The 19995-nt window shown below is 45.1% G+C and overlaps 1 protein-coding gene across 2 annotated transcripts in view; it reads left to right on the top strand.

Moving 5' to 3' along the window:
• The window catches only part of PTCHD4 (patched domain containing 4), a 266766-nt gene extending 265585 nt beyond the window's left edge, over positions 1-1181 (top strand). For both annotated transcript variants that reach the window (XM_068279068.1, XM_068279067.1), the window contains one exon: positions 985-1181. The gene's annotated coding sequence lies outside the window, so the exon portion shown is untranslated. The remainder of the gene's footprint in view (positions 1-984) is intronic.
• The last annotated feature ends 18814 nt before the right edge of the window (positions 1182-19995 follow it).

The following is a 19995-nucleotide window of genomic DNA, read 5'->3' as shown; positions in this document are numbered from 1 at the left end:
ATGTCTTATTCTAGCCTCTGCTGCAGTGCAGAGGATGGAGTATGTCCTCCAGTTCGGCTTTCCAAGGAAACATTTTGGGCCTGAAGACAGAAGAGCTGTAGGAAAGCACCTGTGTGGACTGCTGTTGTTTTCATGTTGTATGGTTGAGTAAAAAACCAGTAGTGTAAAAAGCAGTAGTGCGCGACCATAAGCCAAAGCAACCAAACAGAAATCAGCTCTTATTATTATGACCATTTTAAGCTGCTGCAGATTGATATCTGACTGGTTGCTAGCCAATCGCAAACCATTGCTTCCTGCACTGTTATTGAAGGTGATCCAACAGGTAGGATACCATGGATGGAGTACAGTATATAATGTTTTGTGACAAAAAAGGGCCTGGCAGCTCTGCAAGCTCAGGCCGCCCCAAGCATGGGCATAAGTGTGGAGGGAGGAGCCTCTGTAGCTCTAGGAGGGCCCAGCACTAGTAGGGGGTGGGGCAAACTGCTTGCCTCCATTCGGTACAGGGGTCCATCCTTCAGATCAGTGCGTGGTTGTTATATCTACACTTGTTATGGATGTGGGAATCTTGGTGGCCAGACATATTTTATAATCCCTTGCAGATGGGCCTACAGGAAGTGAGTGCCACCCAGGGAACACAGTGGAACAATGGGGGCCTCATCAACATTTTCTTGGGGTGCTTCATGATTCGCAGTTGCTCCCCTGGTCCCCAAGTTCCTCTGTATGTTGTTGGTAATAAGGATAAGAGGGGTGCTATACAGGGGACCCCTAATCCTCTTTATCACGTATTAACCATGGAATGACGAGGATGAGGGATCAACTTACTTGTAAAGATAAACAATCCCTTTAAGCGAGTGTAATGATGTATATGATATAAGCAATGAAATGAATACATTATGTTTAATAATGCATAGCATCATGTCTATCTGATTAATGATGGTAATAATGTAATTTATTAAACAGACTTTTTTTTTCTGGATGCCTCAGCGTGCCTTCCCAAGGCATTTATGTGACTACAGATGGACACTTCTAAATTGGTTACTAGGCTACAACTTCTCTGTCAAACAACCACAGATTCCAGTCTAAGAGAATGTGTACAATGAATGGAATCTACATGCTGCATCATATAGTGTGGGAGGAACAGCGGAAGATACCATTGTACAGTGGAGGGGAGGACTATTACATGTACCTAATAAATTATACAACTGCTTTTACTATATTTCTGTGTGCTTTTTGTATGGTGTACATTTGTTTTATGTGTTGTTCAGCATACTGTCATTGCTTAGATTTAGATCACAGCAAATCCAGTCTCTGTTGGGACCTCACACACTCTACCAAGGGGAGAAAGTAATAATGGTGCCTATTAAAGGGGCTCTTTCGCGGAAAAAGTAGGCAGTTAACAAATGTGACAGATGACAGGTTTTGGGCCAGTCCATCTTTTTAAGCGGGATTCTCGGGGCTTTTCTTTGTTTTCAACAGCATTTCCTGAACAGCAGTTGCAAAATCTAACTGACATAATATTGTGCAAGTGATTAGGGATGCCGGCTGGTATCTTGCTATTTTGGCAGTTAAACTGCTGTTCAGGAAATGCTGTTGAAAACAAAGAAAGCCCTGAGAACCCCCCTTAAAAAGATGGACTGGCCCAAAACCTGTCATCTGTCACATTTTTTAACTGCCTACTTTTTTCGCGAAATAACCCCTTTAAAAAGGGTGCCCCATCCACATCAATGCAAATCTTGTCTATTGGTGCCAAGTGTATAAAAAGGGCCACGTAAATATAAAACAACTATATCGGTTGTTATCTTTAATTTTAATTTCCATACCAAATTTTTGGATCACAATAGCCCATGATTTAACAAATAATCGTTTCTAAAACGGTATAACTGTTTCTAAAACTGTTCCCTCTGCTTTCTCAGAAAAAAAGCATTTGCACTTCAACTGTTTTGCACCACAACAAGCAGCTTCCACGATTCCCACCTATGTTACAAATTATCGTTTTTGAAAAAACTTTTATATAAACATTTTTATTTTTGCGTTTTGACTCCTCATTGATAATTTTTTAAATTCTAAAACCATAAACAATAATGTAGAAAATTTATATGGCACAAACAAAAAGGGGGGGGATTAAGGTTAGGCGCCCTCCAGAGGGGGTTAAGGTTAGGCAGTAGGCACCACCGGGGGAGGGGGTCTTAGGGTTAGGCACCCCGAGGGTAGGGTTCCGTGTGGGAGTAGGGAGAGGTTAGGATTTAGTAAAATATTGGTAACTATATTTTACTATATGAATGAGGTGATACAATATTGGTGATTTAAACAATACTTTATCACTTTTTCTGGTGCCCATTTTACTAAACATAAAAATAGAGCTTACAGTGGGGAATAGTTGAATTTTAGCATTATAAACAATATTTTATGCCATATTCTAGTGCCTATTTTCCTAAATGATAACTTCAATATTGTTTATATCTGGCGCTGTTTTTGACCTGCGCGCCAATGGTGAAGTGCAGTGGATTCCGTTCGGATAACGTGCAGTGTGTCGTGTGTTCACCGGCCGCCAGGGCCAGATTTAAGGCAAGGCCACATAGGCCATGGCCTAGGGCACCACAGGATCAAGGGCAGCAGGCTATACTGGGGGGGGGGGGGGGTGTCACCTGACTACCTATACTAGAGAGAGGGATTCATCAGGATATCTATACAGAAGGGGGGAGGGTCACCTGAATTCTTATACTAGAGGAAAAGGGGGGAAGGGTCATCAGACTGCCTATACTGGAGGGAAGGAGGGTCATCAGGCTATCTAAACTGGAAAGTGGGGGAAAGGTTATGTGGCTACCTATACTGGTGGGAGAGGGAAGGGTCATCTGGCTACCTGTACTGGGAGGGGTCAACTGGCTACCTATACTGAAGGGGGCAGCTGCCGAGATGACAGTGGCCTTGAGTGGTAAAGAGTTCATTTGGCCCTGCCGGCCGTGCATGATTACGTTTGCAATGTACTTCTATGTACTGAATACTTCACTGTATGCATTACATTGCACAACGTGACTTTTCAACATCGTTGCATTGTGAGCCTGGTTTTCAGGATGCGCAATGCAACATGCAGAGTGTTAGTGTAGAGACAGGGAAAGGAGGCCATGAGAACAACAATAAACCTGTCTGAATAAGGGCTTTACAAATATCAGTTACTATTTTTTTTTGTTCTTATTAAATGTACTGTGTGATTAAATGTCAGCGTTCTCCTATATGCCAGTGCTTCTCCACATTATTACAGCACATACTACTTATTAGTGGTTATATTTGCTGAGTACCCCCTATTGTGAATAACAGCATCTTAAAGCACAGCTGATGCAGCGCAATAAAAGAATGGATTTTTACCTGCTTGGGGCTTGCTGCTGCCTCCCACCCGGAAGAGTGTCAGGTCCCTTAACATCCTCTGGGTCTTGTCCACTCCAGAATGTCTGTTCCAGTCATGCCTACTACACATGCGCAGTCCCTTCACACTTGCCTACTGAAGCATTCTGCACTGGAAGCACTCTTCGCATTTGCGGTTTTCAAAAGAATGAACCATGCATGCATCAGAAATTAGAACGCTCCTGGCAACAGGAGCGCAAACATAGGAGCGTGCGAACAGAACTGCACATGCGCAGTAAGCGCTACTGCAGCTCCAGTTGTAGATATTTCAGAGCTGACAGCAGGAGAACACAGGGGACCCAGAGGACACCTAGGGACCTGACACCCTGTAGGGAGCTGGAAAAAGCTTCAGGTAAGTAAAAAAATCATTTTTTGCACTAGTTTAGTTGTGCTTTAAACACTCCTTGATACATTTTTATTTGTTAAGGGTACTCCATATTTGTGTATGATTTTCTAATATTCCTTTATACCTTTAATTTAAGTGGTAAAACTCATGATTTCCTCTTTGTTCTAAAAGATTATTTATAGCATAAAATCTATTACCACCAAATAATGCAGCAGAACATCATTAAAACAGTTAAACACAGCACCTTGTTCTTTGTTTACATTCATTTGCCAGATACATTTAGTGAACGTTAGCAAACTGCCGAAACTGAGCTGTACTGAGCTGAGAAGCAGAAAGAGCTGAGAAGTGATCAATAGATCGATTTTAATATTTAAATACAGCAGCTATGAATAAAATGTAATGGCAGCTTTCACAGCAGATAAACTGTACTTTGGGAAGTTGTAAACAGATAATATTACATGTGCACAAAAGCAAATATGGTAACTGCATGGGTAATAAAAAGTATGAAAACACATTTTTTTTGAATGTTATGTCAGAGTTTTATCCCACTTTAAGTAAAACCCTTATTTAGACTTATTTATGCCTGATTTATTTACCTGTAACCCAGCGCCTCCAGAGATACACCTACCACATTAAGGAACCCAGACTGCATTGCTGCAATTTGTCAATTCTTCTCTCTTCAACTCATCAGTTGCTTGAGCAGCTATCCCTTTGTGTCTTTGAATCTTTTTAAAGAGAAACTCCAACCAAAAATTTAACGTTATCCCAATCAGTAGCTGATACCCCCTTTTACATGAGAAATCTATTCCTTTGCACAAACAGACCATCAGGGGGCGCTGTATGACTGATATTGTGGTGAAACCCCTCCCACAAGAAAAGTTCAAACTTTTGTCAGTTTCCTGTCTGTGAACCTTATTGCATTGTGGGAAATAGCTGTTTACAGCTGTTTCCAACTAGAGATGGGCCGAACCTCCGATTTTAGGTTCGCGAACCGGGTTCGCGAACTTCCGCGGAAGGTTCGGTTCGCGGTAAAGTTCGCGAACCGCAATAGACTTCAATGGGGATGCGAACTTTGAAAAAAAAAATAATTATGCTGGCCACAAAAGTGATGGAAAAGATGTTTCAAGGGGTCTAACACCTGGAGGGGGGCATGGCCGAGTGGGATACACGCCAAAAGTCCCCAGGAAAAATCTGGATTTAACGCAAAGCAGCGTTTTAAGGGCAGAAATCACATTGAATGCTAAATGACAGGCCTAAAGTGCTTTAAAGAGATTCTGTAACATTAAAAAGATCCCCTGGGGGGTACTCACCTCGGGTGGGGGAAGCCTCCGGATCCTAATGAGGCTTCCCACGCCGTCCTCTGTCCCACGGGGGTCTCGCCGCAGCCCTCCAAACAGCCGGCGACTGTGCCGACTGTCAGTTCAATATTTACCTTTGCTGGCTCCAGCGAGGGCGCTGTGGCGACTTTCTGCACGGAAATAGACGGAAATACCCGATCTCCGTCGGGTCCGCTCTACTGCGCAGGCGCCGGAAACTTGCACCTGCGCAGTAGAGCAGACCCGACGGTGATCGGGTATTTCCGCCTACTTCGGCGCCGAGAGGCATCAGAGCGCCTGCGCAGGAGCCAGGAAGGTAAATATTGCGTCACGGCTGTACGGAGGGCTACAGCGAGACCCCCGAGGGACGCAGGACAGCGTGGGAAGCCTCATTAGGATCCTAAAGCTTCCCCCACCTGAGGTGAGTACCCCCCAGGGGCGGTTTTGTCGTTACAGTTCCTCTTTAAAACATCTTGCATGTGTATACATCAATCAGGTAGTGTAATTAAGGTACTGCTTCACACTGACACACCAAACTCACCGTGTAACGCACCGCAAACAGCTGTTTGTGTAGTGACGGCCGTGCTGGACTGCTGCGCACCATGGCGAGAGTGCAGGTTTTGGTGGCTTTACAGCCCATATGGTCGCCTGGCTGATGTAGCTGAATGACAGAACAGTGACTGTCCAGCTGATCAAATTTGGTCTGATCACAATGAAGCAACGACCTTATTATCTTTTGTGTGCCCCCCGAGACACTCATCTAGGCGCCGGTCATTGCTTCATTGTGATACGCAAGCCCCTTCACCACGGCAAGGTAATGATCACGAAGGGGAATGGGCGCATGTACATGCCTTTTCTTTTGTTGTTGCAGCTGCCCGCAGTGCAGCCAGAAAAATTAGGCAGTCATGTACACACACCAGAAAAATTATTACAGCGGCCGCTGCTAGCAGCGGCCTAAAAGATTCAGCAATCCGCCTGGAGTCCCGGACCCTGTTGGTGGTGGCGGAGAAGGTAGTCAAGCGGCCTGCAGGCAGACATGCTGTGTGCAGGGACTGGGAGCGACTTAGTCAGTACAGGTATACAGTGGCAGGTTCACTGAACAGAACAGGTATGCAGTGGCGGGTTCACTGAACAGGTATGCAGTGGCGGGTTCACTGAACAGTACAGGTATACAGTGGCAGGTTCACTGAACACAACAGGTATGCAGTGGCGGGTTCACTGAACAGTACAGGTATGCAGTGGCGGGTTCACTGAACACAACAGGTATGCAGTGGCAGGTTCACTGAACAGTACAGGTATGCAGTGGCGGGTTCCCTGAACACAACAGGTATGCAGTGGCGGGTTCACTGAACACAACAGGTATGCAGTGGCGGGTTCACTGAACAGAACAGGTATACAGTGGCGGGTTCACTGAACAGTACAGGTATACAGTGGCAGGTTCACTGAACACAACAGGTATGCAGTGGCGGGTTCACTGAACAGTACAGGTATACAGTGGCAGGTTCACTGAACACAACAGGTATGCAGTGGCGGGTTCACTGAACAGTACAGGTATACAGTGGCAGGTTCACTGAACAGGTATACAGTGGCGGGTTCACTGAGCAGAACAGGTATACAGTGGTGGGTGCACACAACAGGTATGCAGTGGCGGGTTCACTGAACAGGTATACAGTGGCGGGTTCACTGAACAGAACAGGTATACAGTGGCGGGTTCACAGAACAGGTATGCAGTGGCAGGTTCACTGAACACAACAGGTATGCAGTGGCAGGTTCACTGAACAGTACAGGTATACAGTGGCAGGTTCAGTGAACAGGTATACAGTGGCGGGTTCACTGAACAGAACAGGTATACAGTGGCGGGTTCACACAACAGGTATGCAGTGGCGGGTTCACTGAACAGGTATACAGTGGCGGGTTCACTGAACAGAACAGGTATGCAGTGGCGGGTTCACTGAACAGGTATGCAGTGGCGGGTTCACTGAACAGTACAGGTATACAGTGGCAGGTTCACTGAACACAACAGGTATGCAGTGGCGGGTTCACTGAACAGTACAGGTATGCAGTGGTGGGTTCACTGAACACAACAGGTATGCAGTGGCAGGTTCACTGAACAGTACAGGTATGCAGTGGCGGGTTCACTGAACACAACAGGTATGCAGTGGCGGGTTCACTGAACACAACAGGTATGCAGTGGCGGGTTCACTGAACAGAACAGGTATACAGTGGCGGGTTCACTGAACAGTACAGGTATACAGTGGCAGGTTCACTGAACACAACAGGTATGCAGTGGCGGGTTCACTGAACACAACAGGTATGCCGGGTTCACTGAACAGGTATACAGTGGCGGGTTCACTGAACAGAACAGGTATACAGTGGCGGGTTCACAGAACAGGTATGCAGTGGCAGGTTCACTGAACACAACAGGTATGCAGTGGCGGGTTCACTAAACAGGTATACAGTGGCGGGTCCACTGAACAGAACAGGTATGCAGTGGCGGGTTCACTGCACACAACAGGTATGCAGTGGTGGGTTCACTGAACAGGTATGCAGTGGTGGGTTCACAGAACAGGTATGCAGTGGTGGGTTCACAGAACAGGTATGCAGTGGTGAGTTCACAGAACAGGTATGCAGTGGCGGGTTCACAGAACAGGTATGCAGTGGTGGGTTCACTGAACAGGTATGCAGTGGTGGGTTCACTGAACAGGTATGCAGTGGTGGGTTCACAGTACAGGTATGCAGTGGTGGGTTCACAGAACAGGTATGCAGTGGTGGGTTCACTGAACAGGTATGCAGTGGTGGGTTCACAGAACAGGTATGCAGCCAGGGAGACAAGCTAAGCCTAACTAATCTTTCCCTATGAGAGGAGTCTGCAGCAGCTCGCCCTACTCTCACTAACGCAGGCACACGAGTGACCGTAATGGCCGCCGCTGCCTGCCTTATATAAGGGGGGGTGGGGCTCCAGGGGCTAGTGTAGCCTAATTGGCTACACTGGGCCTGCTGACTGTGATGTAGAGGGTCAAAGTTGACCCTCATAGTGCATTGTGGGGCGAACCGAACTTCCGGAAACGTTCGCCTGCGGGAGGCGAACGCGAACCACCGAAGTTCGCCGGGAACCGTTCGCCGGCGAACCGTTCGGCCCATCTCTATTTCCAACTGCCAAAAACCATGCAGCAGCTACATCACCTGCCAACAGTAAAATGTTCACTGGAGTTGCTCTTTAACTGATCGCTAATCTTTTTTTTTTATTTCTCCTTTTCAGAAGACAGGCAAGTGCTGAATAATAGCTGGCGTTCTGTGACGTTGGCTGTGTGATTACAGTTGCCTTGAGTGCATGTATAAATCCGCTGCCCCGACCTTTCACAAAGCTTCCTGATGTGTTATTCATGATGTGATCTCTGCTGTCCAACTTATGCCTGGCATCGTTTCCAAGTACACACAGGAGCGGTAAACATTCTGCAGACGTGGCTAAACCCCAGTAAATGATTCTGGATAAAGAAAAACCTTTGTTACCAAGCAACCGTCTCCAAAGATCAACCTCAATAACAGTTTTAGGTGCTTTTTATACTTAGAAACATAAAAGAACTTTTATCTCTACATCATATTTTACCTGTGAATATCAATGCAAAAAAAAAACATGTTGTGTTTGGCTTTGTAGACTGGAACCCCTGGACTTGCATGTGTGGGTACCTCTTAGTCCGAATCCCATTGTTTCTTCTGAATCCCATGAGGTTAAACATAAAATACTATCTTACAGGGAAGCTTAAAGGGAACCTGAAGTGAGTAAAATTATTTAAAATAAACACATGACAAAGCTGCAAATGAATATTACACACTTACCTCACCGTCAGTTCCTCTCAGAATCTCACAATTTGCTTCTTACAGTGATCCTTTCCAGTTCTGACAATATTTTGTCAGACTCAGAACTGAAATATTCCAGTTTCTGTCAGTTATAGTCGATCAGCAGCTGTCAGTTACAACTGAATGTGCAAGGTAATGTCCATGTTTCCCTATGGCTCAAATGGGCGATATTACAGTTTAACAGTGTGATGACCAGGAAGCTGTTATGGGGTAATGGCCATTTTTAAATTGGAGGACGGAGATTTCCATTAATCACAGTGGACAAATGGAACACAGGAGAGGAAAAAGAGATTAAGTAGTAAACTACACAGGAGGTAAGTATGTCCTGTGTATTTTGACTTTTTATTTTCAGTTCAGGTTCTCTTTAAGTGTCATTTGACATGATGAGATAGACGAGTATGTACAGTGCCAAGCACACAAATAAATATATGTTGCTTTTCTTTTTGCTCTGCCTGAAAGAGTTAATATTCGGCTATGCAGCTGACAGTTTTTCTCCAGCTGGGACCAAATGCAGAGGCGTAGCTAGGGTTTTCAGCGCCTAGGGACAAAGACAGTTTTTGCGCTCCCCCCCCCTCTGGACAAAATGGGTGTGGCCACGCATCAGGATGTGGTCATGGGTGGAGTCAAAAGTTATTTAGAATAGATAGCTATATGTGCCCCCTTACCCCATTCAGATAGCCAGATGTGTCCTCCTTTAAATAGCTACATGTGTGCCCCTTTAGTTAGCCAGATGTGCCCTCCTTCACCCTGTTTAGATAGCCAGATGTGCCCGCTTTAGTTAGCCAGATGTGCCCTCCTTCACTCTGTTTAGATAGCCATATGTGCCCCCTTTAGATAGCCTTATTCTGCTGCTGTTAATGCTTCTGCAGAGGCAGGGACAGAAGTAGGGGCACTTCGGGCAGCCAATGAGCCACCTCTCAGGCACGTGGGGGTGCAGTGGCCATGCTGAGCGCCCTCACACAGTGCTGCACCCGGTGACATATGTGCCCCCTTGCCCACCCATAGCTACTCCTCTGCCCCAATGGGACTGTAGCCTCTTTCCTAGGGATGCTCATTCGGATTCCGCGGAAATGCAATTTCCAAAATTCCGATCGGAAATTGGTAATGCAAGTGCATTAGGCGGATTTCCGCCGGAAATTGCGGAATTTCCGCGGAAATTGCGGAAATTCCGCCCGACTTTAACATCGATTTTCTCAAAAACTATAAGGTCTTTTTGAAAACTTTTTTTTGCATCTTGTTCAGGAGATTCTGTTTAATAAACCCTGAAAATTTGGTGTTTCTAGGACTTACGGGGGCTTTGCTATTAACCACTAAAATCAGCGGATTTTTACTGTAATGTAAAATGCAGAAAATCTGCATCTGCCTATTTTCTGCATTTTACATTACAGTAAAATTCCGCCGACTTTAGCGGTTAATAGCCAAGCCCCCGTAAGTCCTAGAAACACCAAATTTTCAGGGTTTGTTAAACAAAATCTCCGTAACAAGATGCAAAAAAGTTTTCCAAAAAGACCTTATAGTTTTTGAGAAAATCGATGTTAAAGTCGGGCGGAATTTCTGCGATTTCCGGCGGAAATTCCGCATCGGAATGCGGAAATTGGTAGCGGAAAGCGGAATCGGTATTTGGCAATGGCGGAATGCGGATTTACCGCGGAATCGGAAATTGGCATTTCCGACCATCCCTACTCTTTTCTGATAAGGAATTACAGCTTTCCTGGCAGAGAACTGAGGTCCTGAGAGTAGATGATAGGTAAAAAGGTCAATAGTTCATATATTTTAGCACTCGGATATCAGGGGCATTGAGTTGAGACAAAATTATAAATGTTTTTATTTTTTATAAAATATGTTATAAATATTAAATATATTGCATGTTATGTTTTAACATAAAACTGTGGGATAGCTAAAATAATTTTTTAGGAGTAGGAGAATGGATACAATTATTGATCTTGTCAGTCTAATTTTACTTAACTTTCACTTTAACCACTTTACCCCCGCCCGTACGGATTTCTCCGTCCCTTTTTCCATCCTTTAACCCCCAGGGACGGAGAAATCCGTACTTTCCGCGCTCCCGCTCGTAAACACGCTGCCCGCCGCTAGTAAACACGCCGCCGCCCACTCGCCCAGAGATCATTGAACGGGAAAATCCATTCCCGTTCGTTGATCTAAGCCCCGCAATGATCCGCTGCTCTCCGATGAGCAGCGCGATCATTGTGAAAAGATACACACTTACCCAGCCTCCAAGTACTTCCTCCAAGCTTCCGGAAGGACGCTTGGAGGTCGCATTAAAACAAAAAGTTACTGTGGCCGTCTTGTGGCCAAATAGTAAAACTACACCCTACACATTTTTCACATACAAATAAATTACTTTTACACAAAAAATTAACTCATTACCTCCCACACTCCCAATTTTTTTTTTTTGTAATTAAAAAAAAATTAAAAAATGTACAATAAAAAAAAATACATAAATAGTTACCTTAGGGACTGAACTTTTTAAATATTTATGTCAGGAGGGTACAACACTGTTACTTTATAAACTATGGGCTTGTAATTAGGGATGGACGCAAAACTGAAAAAAATGCACCTTTATTTCCAAATAAAATATTGTCGCCAAACATTGTGATAGGGACATAATTTAAACGGTTTTATAACCGGGACAAAAGGGCAAATACATTTCATGGGTTTTAATTACAGTAGCATGCATTATTTAAAAACTATAATGGCCGAAAACTGAAAATTAATTAATTTTTTTCCCACATTTTTCCTATTTTCCCATTAAAACACATTTAGAATAAAATAATTCTTGGCATAATGTCCCACCTAAAGAAAGCCTAATTGGTGGCGGAAAAAACAAGATATAGTTCATTTCATTGCGATAAGTAATAATAAAGTTATAGACGAATGAGTGGAAGGAGCGCTGAAAGGTGAAAATTGCTCTGGTGGTCAGGGGGTAAAACCCCTCAGTGGTGAAGTGGTTAAAGAGGAACTTTAGCGAAAAGGGGAAAAACATAAATCAATACAATGTAAAGTGAGAATGTAAATAACAGAGGAGAGATCAAGAAAATGATTGATATTCACCATGTAATTTGATCCACAATCAACCTGCATGTAATCATCTTTACTACTGGCAGACATGAAAAAAACTAGACCGTACCAACTGACATTAAATATAACGACACCCCTAACAGTGCGATAGGCTAAAAGGTTTTCTTTTATTTATTTTTTTATAGATACACATATGGAAAGTGGGAGATGGCAGGTAGAAACAGCTGTTATTTACTACAATGCGACAAGGTTCACAAACAGGAAACTGTCAAGACATAGGTGCTGACATCACACTGTAGGAGGGGTTTTACCACAATATCAGCCATACAAACTCCCCTGATGATCTATTTAAAGGGATACTGTAGGGGGGTCGGGGGAAAATGAGCTGAACTTACCCGGGGCTTCTAATGGTCCCCCGCAGACATCCTGTGTTGGCGCAGCCACTCACCGATGCTCCGGCCCCGCCTCCAGTTCACTTCTGGAATTTCTGACTTTAAAGTCAGAAAACCACTGCGCCTGCACGCCCGTGTCCTCAGTCCCGCTGATGTCACCAGGAGTGTACTGCGCAGACACAGACCATACTGAGCCTGCGCTGTGCGCTCTTGATGACATCAGCGGAATCGAGGACACGGCAACGCAGGCGCAGTGGTTTTCAGACTTTAAAGTCTGAAATTCCAGAAGTGAACCGGAGGCGGGGCCGGAGCATCGGTGTGTGGCTGCGCCAACACAGGATGTCTGCGGGGGACCGTTAGAAGCCCCGGGTAAGTTCAACTCATTTTCCCCTGACCCGCCTACAGTATCTCTTTAAGAAAAGGTAAAGGATTCTCGTAATAAAGGGGGTATCAACTACTGATTGGGATGAAGTTCAATCCTTGGTTACAGTGCTTCTTTAAAGTGAACCAGAGATGGTTCACTAGCGCTTATTTATACATACCCAGGGCTTCTTCCAGCCCCATGAGCAGCACTGAGTCCCGCGCTGTCCTCCTTAGCCCCTCCGTTAAACTGCTATGACTCCCGATAATCCGGGCAGATGCAGCCTCCTGCGCATGCGCGGCTCGGCTGCAAGCGCACCCCTTGTCGTGCTCCCGTCCCCTGGAGTGTTTGTGCCAAAAGTGTGGCGGAGGCGCGTGCGGCCAAGCCGCGAATGCACAGAACTTCTTGACTGGTGGCAACTGGCTGGATTACCGGCAGTCGTAGCAACAGAACAGAGGGGCTGAAGAGGACGGCAAGGGAAGCCACGGTGCTCTGCTCATGGGGCTGGAGGAAGCCCTGGGTAAGTATAAATTAAGCCTAGTGTACCATCTCTGATGGCTTTGCTGTCCAGACCGCACAGAGGGGTGAATCTGGATGGCATGCTGCAGATTCATGTAGCATGCAGCCCAATCCCTATAGTTGTGCATGTACGGATAGTGTAATGGTTAAAGAGGAACTCCAGTGAAAATAATGTAATAAAAACTGGTTTATTTTTACAATAATTAGAAATAAATGATTTATCTTTCCTCTCCCTGAATAACATTCTGACATTTGTCACACGGTGCCATTTTTACTGTTGGCAGGCGATGTCACTGAAAGGAGATGCTGCTTGCTTTTTTGCCTTTGTAAACAGCTGTTATTTCCCACAATGCAACAAGGCTCCCACAGTGTGATGTCAGTACCTCAGTGCTGTGAGGCAGTGACATCATTTGTGGGAGGGGTTTCACCACAAAATCAGCCATACAGAGCCCCCTGATGATCTGTTTGAGCAAAGGAAAATATTTCTCATGGGAAAGGGGGTATCAGCTACTGATTGGGATGAATTTCTATTCTTAGTTACTGTTTCTCTTTAAGCTTTACTTACCTGGGGCTCCTGTCCTCCAGGCTGCCACTGTCCCTTCTATATAATCGTCAAATCCTCCGGCCAGGGCATGAGCTTCTGTGCATGCGCAGTTGCGTGCCTCTCTTCATTGCTCTCCCATGGCCGGAAACTTTTGCAGTTTTACTGGAAGTCCTGCTGACCTCTTTGCCTGCAGTAGTGTCTGAATCACAGCCCTGAAACAGGTATACAGCTAATTCAGTCAGACTTCAGTCCTAATCATCTGATCTGCATGCTTGTTCAGGGTCTATGGCTAAAAGTATTGGAGACAGACCTTCAGCAGGACAGCCAGGCAATCAGAATTGTATTAAAGGAAATATATACGTCAGCCTCCATAATCCTCTCATTTCTGGCGTCCAGTAAAAGCTTATATAACTGGAAGAGAAGTTTTTTTTTGCTTGAGACAGATGAAGAAATCTACAGGAATGTATTCCGTGCTGGCCGCTACGTTCAGCAGGTCACATGGGGTCAAGATTAGAGATATCCCAAACATAGACTTTTACGTTCACAATTGGCGAACACTAACTTCCACAAATGCAAACCTGGTGACCCGTCATAGACTTCAATGGGCAGGCAAATTTTAAAACCTACAAAGACTGTTTCTGGCTACAAAAGTGATGGAAAAGTTGTTTCAAGGAGTCTAACACCTGGACTGTGGCATGCCGGAGCGGGATCCATGCCAAAAATCTCATGAAAAATCCCACCAAAAACTATATAGTTGACGCAAAGTCGGGTTTTAATACATAAAGGGTAGAAATCCCATTATGCACAGCTCTGGCTGTCAGTGGGCTGTGTAGTGTCTCACACAGAGAGATACAATAGTACTATCAGCACAAGCTCTGTAATAACAGAGGAGGAGATTTGGGCGCAGCCGGTGTCACCATAGGCAGTGCACTGTCAGCAACTTCAGCGCCGTCAGAAGATGGAGCTGAAGTTGCTCTTAAAACACTATAATTCCCCACTATCTACGTGGACGTGGAGGGGGAATAGTATTTATGCCGCCGGAAACTTGTTCAGCAGCAGGATAAGCCATATACCGGCTATGTCCTGCGCCCAAGTCTCCCGGCGACCAATTCATATGTATGTATATCAGAATACAGTGAAATAATAATGCATTGGAGTTGTTCCTTGCCTGCAACTAATGTAGCAACAGCAGTAGTCTGCACACACAGCTCTGGGTGTCAGTGGGCTGTGGAGTGTCACACACAAATAAAACACAGGAGACGGATGTGCTAGCCTTTAAAAGGGCTGTTTGAAGTGCTTTCACAGCTAGTGAGGAACAAGAACATAGGCCTAGCTAATGCTTTCCCTACCTATCTGTACCAAGTCTCACCCTGCTCTCACTAACAGTCAGCAGCCAGCAGAAAATGAATCCAATATGGCCACCACAACTGCTTTTTGATAGGGGTGTGGGGGTCCAGGAGGGGGTGCTAGTTGATTGGCTGTCATGTGCCTGCTGACTGTGAGGTAAGAGATCAAAGTTAAGCTCAATGATGATGTATTGGGGGCGGGTCAAACACACCAAATGTTCGCTGTTCACCATGAATGCGAAGAGCGGAAGTTCACAGAATACTGTCCGCAAGCGAACAGTTCGGGCCATCTCTAGTCAGGATGGTGGAATACCTGCACATATTTAAAAATAGCAATCAAAAAATGGCGCAGGGTGATGATAACATATTGCTACTGAGGTTATTCAATGCTTTAGAAATGTCCTAACACGTTAAATACCCTTAGTAACAAAAGGTCATTACCGGCATTTATCATACATTACCTGGCCCCGGCGATCGCGTCTCCTCCACTTCCTGGTTACTGTGCAGGAGTCCTGCAGCCAGCCAATCACCATGTTGGGGACTGAAGCCACATGGTGATTGGCTGGCTGCAGGACAGCTGCAAACTAACAACAAAGAAGTGGAGAAGATGCAATTCCCAGGACCAGGTGATGCATCCCTTTTTTTTTTATTTTTGGAGGAGGCATGGAGGAGGCATGGTCTTTAAAAGTAGGTGTGGCAGTTTATTTCATTACCTCCTATTACACTGCCACTCATTATACCGTCTCCTGACCCCCCAATTTAGTGCTTCTTGTTACACTACCACCTATTATAGTGCGCTCTGTATACTTCCCCTACGATGGGGGAAAATGCCAGGGACCCCCTGCAGAGTACTCAAGGAACCCTGGAGTTCCAAGGAACCCTCGTTGAGAAAGCCTGAGGTAAGCTCTGAGTCCTGCTGAATGCATAGTGCTGCAGATCGCTGTACTGAACACAAGGAAATAAATCCAGCCTTTTAACTATATACTTTTTATTAGCCGCCGTGGCTGACTCGCGCACAGACGGACCTTTGTGAAATATAAATTACAATTGGGTTCAGATACAAAGCAATATAATACATTAAAATGGTGCTTTTTTCGGGTTGTGAAGCCTGCGTCATGGTGTGTATAAGGTGCTGCATATACATTAAAGGTTTATATATTTTACATAGGCTTCTGCTTTCCGCACGATCTACAGGTACTTCGATCACCTCTTCTGTGGAATTCGGAATCTTCATAGATAACGAAATACTGGATTTGTGATTGTGCTTCTTCATCCGCATAGTAAAACCAGTGCAATTGTACCGCTAGTTTGGTTGTACGCTACAACCAATCAGATAACAACTCACTTTACTACTGTGGTGTTTGGAGAAAAGGGCTGTTTTTGTAAACAGACATCACTAGACTATTAGATGGAAATGATCCCTTTCCTCTTCACAGGTGTATATACCTAGCCACTTCCTGCTTGCGAGCCACGGAGGCGCCAGGCTTTGTTACTTGGACGGACAGATGCTCCACAGATTTGCCTGAGGAAGTGGGTAGTCCCACGAAACGCGCTGAAGTAAAGTTTTTGTCCTGAATTTTTATGATTGTGAATAATAGAGATGTTTATTTGAAATTTAAACATCGTATGCCCTACTACCTTGAGGTAAGTCTAACTCTATCTACCTTTTAAAGGACAACTGAAGCAAGAGGGAGATGGAGGCTGCCATATTTATTTCCTTTAAGCGATACCAGTTGCCTGGCTATTCTGCTGATCCTCTGCCTCTAATGCTTTTCGGCATAGACCCTGAACAAGCATGCAGCAGAACAGGTGATTCTGGCATTATTGTCAGATCTGACAAGATTAGCTGCATGCTCGTTTCTAGTGTGATTCGGATACTACTGCAGCCAAATAGATTAGCACGGCTGCCGGGTAACTGGTATTGTTTAAAATGAAAAAAATATGGCAGCCTCCATATCCCTCTCACTTCAGTTGTCCTTTAAACTGATTTTAAAGAATTTTATCCTACGTTGGCGCCTCTGTTTTCTACATGATAGGAACTGGTCGGCAACATGTTTAGGCGCCAACAAAAAATGAATTTCCCATCATGAGCTGTCCATTTGCAAGGATGAATGACAATCCAAATTTTGCATCAGGTCTCAAGGGTCAGTAGCTATGTCACAGTTTTGGAAGTACTTAGCTGACTGCAGATTGAAATTGAGCTATCATTTCTAATACCAGTTAATTGCAAAACATCTTGTGCAGTGCCCATCTAAACTTTAAAGAGAACCCGAGGTGGGTTCTAAGAATCCTATTAGCACACAGAGGTGGGGTCTGCATATAATGCCCAGCCTCTGTTGCTATACTTTCTCCCCCCAGCCCCCCCCCCCCCCCCCCCGCGCTCTGCTGTCCCCCATAAATCACACAGCCGTGCTAGCGACATTGCTAGCCGGCTGTTTACATCTGCACTGTCACTCTTGCCGCTCCCCCGCATTCTCTATGTCGTCGCTCCCCGCCTGCGTCCTTTCCCTCCAATCGGGAGGGAAGGGACGCAGGCGGGGAGCGGAGACATAGGGGAGGCGGGGGAGCGGCGCTGAATGGCAGTGCAGATGTAAACAGCCGGCTAGCAATGTCGCTAGCACGGCTGTGTGATTTATGGGGGACAGCAGAGCGCAGGGGGGGGGGGGGGGCCTGGGGGGAGACAGTATAGCAACAGATGCTGGGCATTATATGCAGACCCCACCTCTGTGTGCTAATAGGATTCTTAGAACCCACCTCGGGTTCTCTTTAAGGTATTTTTTTTAACCAAATGGAATTTCCCTATTACCAGGCAATGCAAACTGAATATGATGATGATGCACATAAATAGGGGTTACGTTGAGTGAATACTGCCAACTAACAAAATAATTTCTAGAACCAAATGAAGGTGATCAACAGATTTTTGGACTATAAGATGCTCCGGACTATAAGACGCACCTAGGTTTACAGGACAAAAGTTGTGGATAGAAAATGTACTGAACTTGTCTTTTGGACCCCGCAGCTGTCTCTAAACTACACTGCCCAACTAGACTAACCCCTGGTGCCCCACCAGCTACACTAACTACCCTACACTAATCCCTGCTGCCCCCCCCCCCCCCAGCTACACTTATCATAACAACACTAATCCCTGCTACATTAAATCCTACACAGCAGAAATGCGCTCCAAGCCCTGTCTTCTGTCTTCTTGCTACTGCTGCAGCAGAGCGAGTCCTCTGCCTCTGATTAAAAACTGCACCAGCACACTCTGAGTCCCATTCTCTGGCACTTCCAGGTCTAGCAACCTCTCACTGTGTGACCCGGGCAGCGGCTAATTTGACAGGCAACTCTCCCTCCTGGATTGGCTGACGGCCCTGCACTGCATAGGCATTGGCGAGGATAGGACGGGGATAGGACTTCTAGCTTACACCCGGGGATGTATTGGAGTCAATAGTAATGTGCACCTTCAAAAACGTAGAACTAAAAGTCCCATGAAACACTCTAGCTGCACAAGTACCAGGAAGACAGACGACGTGGCTCGCAGCACATTGGTGCTGTGTCAGAGCAGTAGGAGGTGGAGAACTCATGCAGGCTGGATAGGTAACAACTGTTTCCACTGCGCCATGCACTCTGTATGCCGGGATACCATACATTCAAACTGAGTGCGTCTTATAGTCAGAAAATGATGGTATTTCTGTCGTTAAAAAGTGTCTGAAAAAAGTCCCTCAGTGTCAGGAGGAAAACACCCCTCACCTTTGACCTTACAAGCTTCCTTGCCAGTCCTGTGGTGTTCATCTTCAGTGACAGGAAATCTGGCGGATTTGCAGACGGGGTCGGTTAGCGTAAGCCATCAAAAGGGAGGTTGGTTAGGGTTAGGCATCAATTTAGGGATTGGTTAGGGTTAGGCATTGGTTATGGGGATCGATTAGGGTTAGGCATTGGTGGGGGGGTCGGTTAGGATTAGGCATCGGTGGTGGAGGGGGTTCAGTTAGGGTTAGGCATTGGTAGAGGGAGGGCTCTATGTGAGAATAGGGTTATGTTTAGTGATAGCAAAATATTGGTAAAATGTACCTATGTTTACCATTGGAATTACCCCTGCCCAATAGTAGAATATCGGTAATTTTACCGATACTCTATGGCGCCCAATTCCGCCACACCCATTTTGCATGCACGCTGCAAAGCATTTATACAGGTAGGCAGTGATTTTGATTGGCCCAATTCTGAGTTGCAAACAATTTGCATGCATGCCACAATTTTTAGCCTCTCATTGACCAACAAGGAAGCTCAGGAATTTCTTTCAGTTCTACTTAAATCTGACCAATCTCTGGATCTGCTGAAGATGTTGACAGTTTTCACCTTATGCAACCTCTGATTATGCTTAAACTGTCTTCAGTGTTGCCGTAACTAACACTGGTACTTGTTTTGCACTTATGGATGATGGATGATGGTAATAGAAAGCCCTACCTGAGTTTTCTGCAGCTTCCCAGAGCTTCTTTTTTTTTTACTATCGTCCATATAGCAGCTGATTCTTGCCACCACTAGAGGGTGCTGTTGGAAATCTGTAGAAGTGTTGCTCATTCAGCTCAATGAAAAGCTCATTTTCCACATTTTACATACAGCACCCCCTACTGATTGGCAAGGTGAACAGCATGTTTTTAAAAAGAAAAAAAGAAAAGTATACCTCCTTATTTCTGTCACTTCAAATTTCCATTAAATGCCTATAAACAATTTTTTAAAAAATTACATCTTTGTAGTGATGACACAACCTTACAATAAATCGTATTTCTTTACAAATATTTGGTCATATACAGAACTAATGTACAAACATAGGAAAATAAAAACTTCTATAAAATAGAGGGGTCTGCTATTAAACTCTCCAAA

The sequence above is a fragment of the Hyperolius riggenbachi genome, chromosome 4 (genome assembly GCF_040937935.1).
Source record: "Hyperolius riggenbachi isolate aHypRig1 chromosome 4, aHypRig1.pri, whole genome shotgun sequence".
Lineage (NCBI taxonomy): Eukaryota > Metazoa > Chordata > Amphibia > Anura > Hyperoliidae > Hyperolius > Hyperolius riggenbachi.
This window is presented reverse-complemented; position numbering and strand designations above follow the sequence as displayed.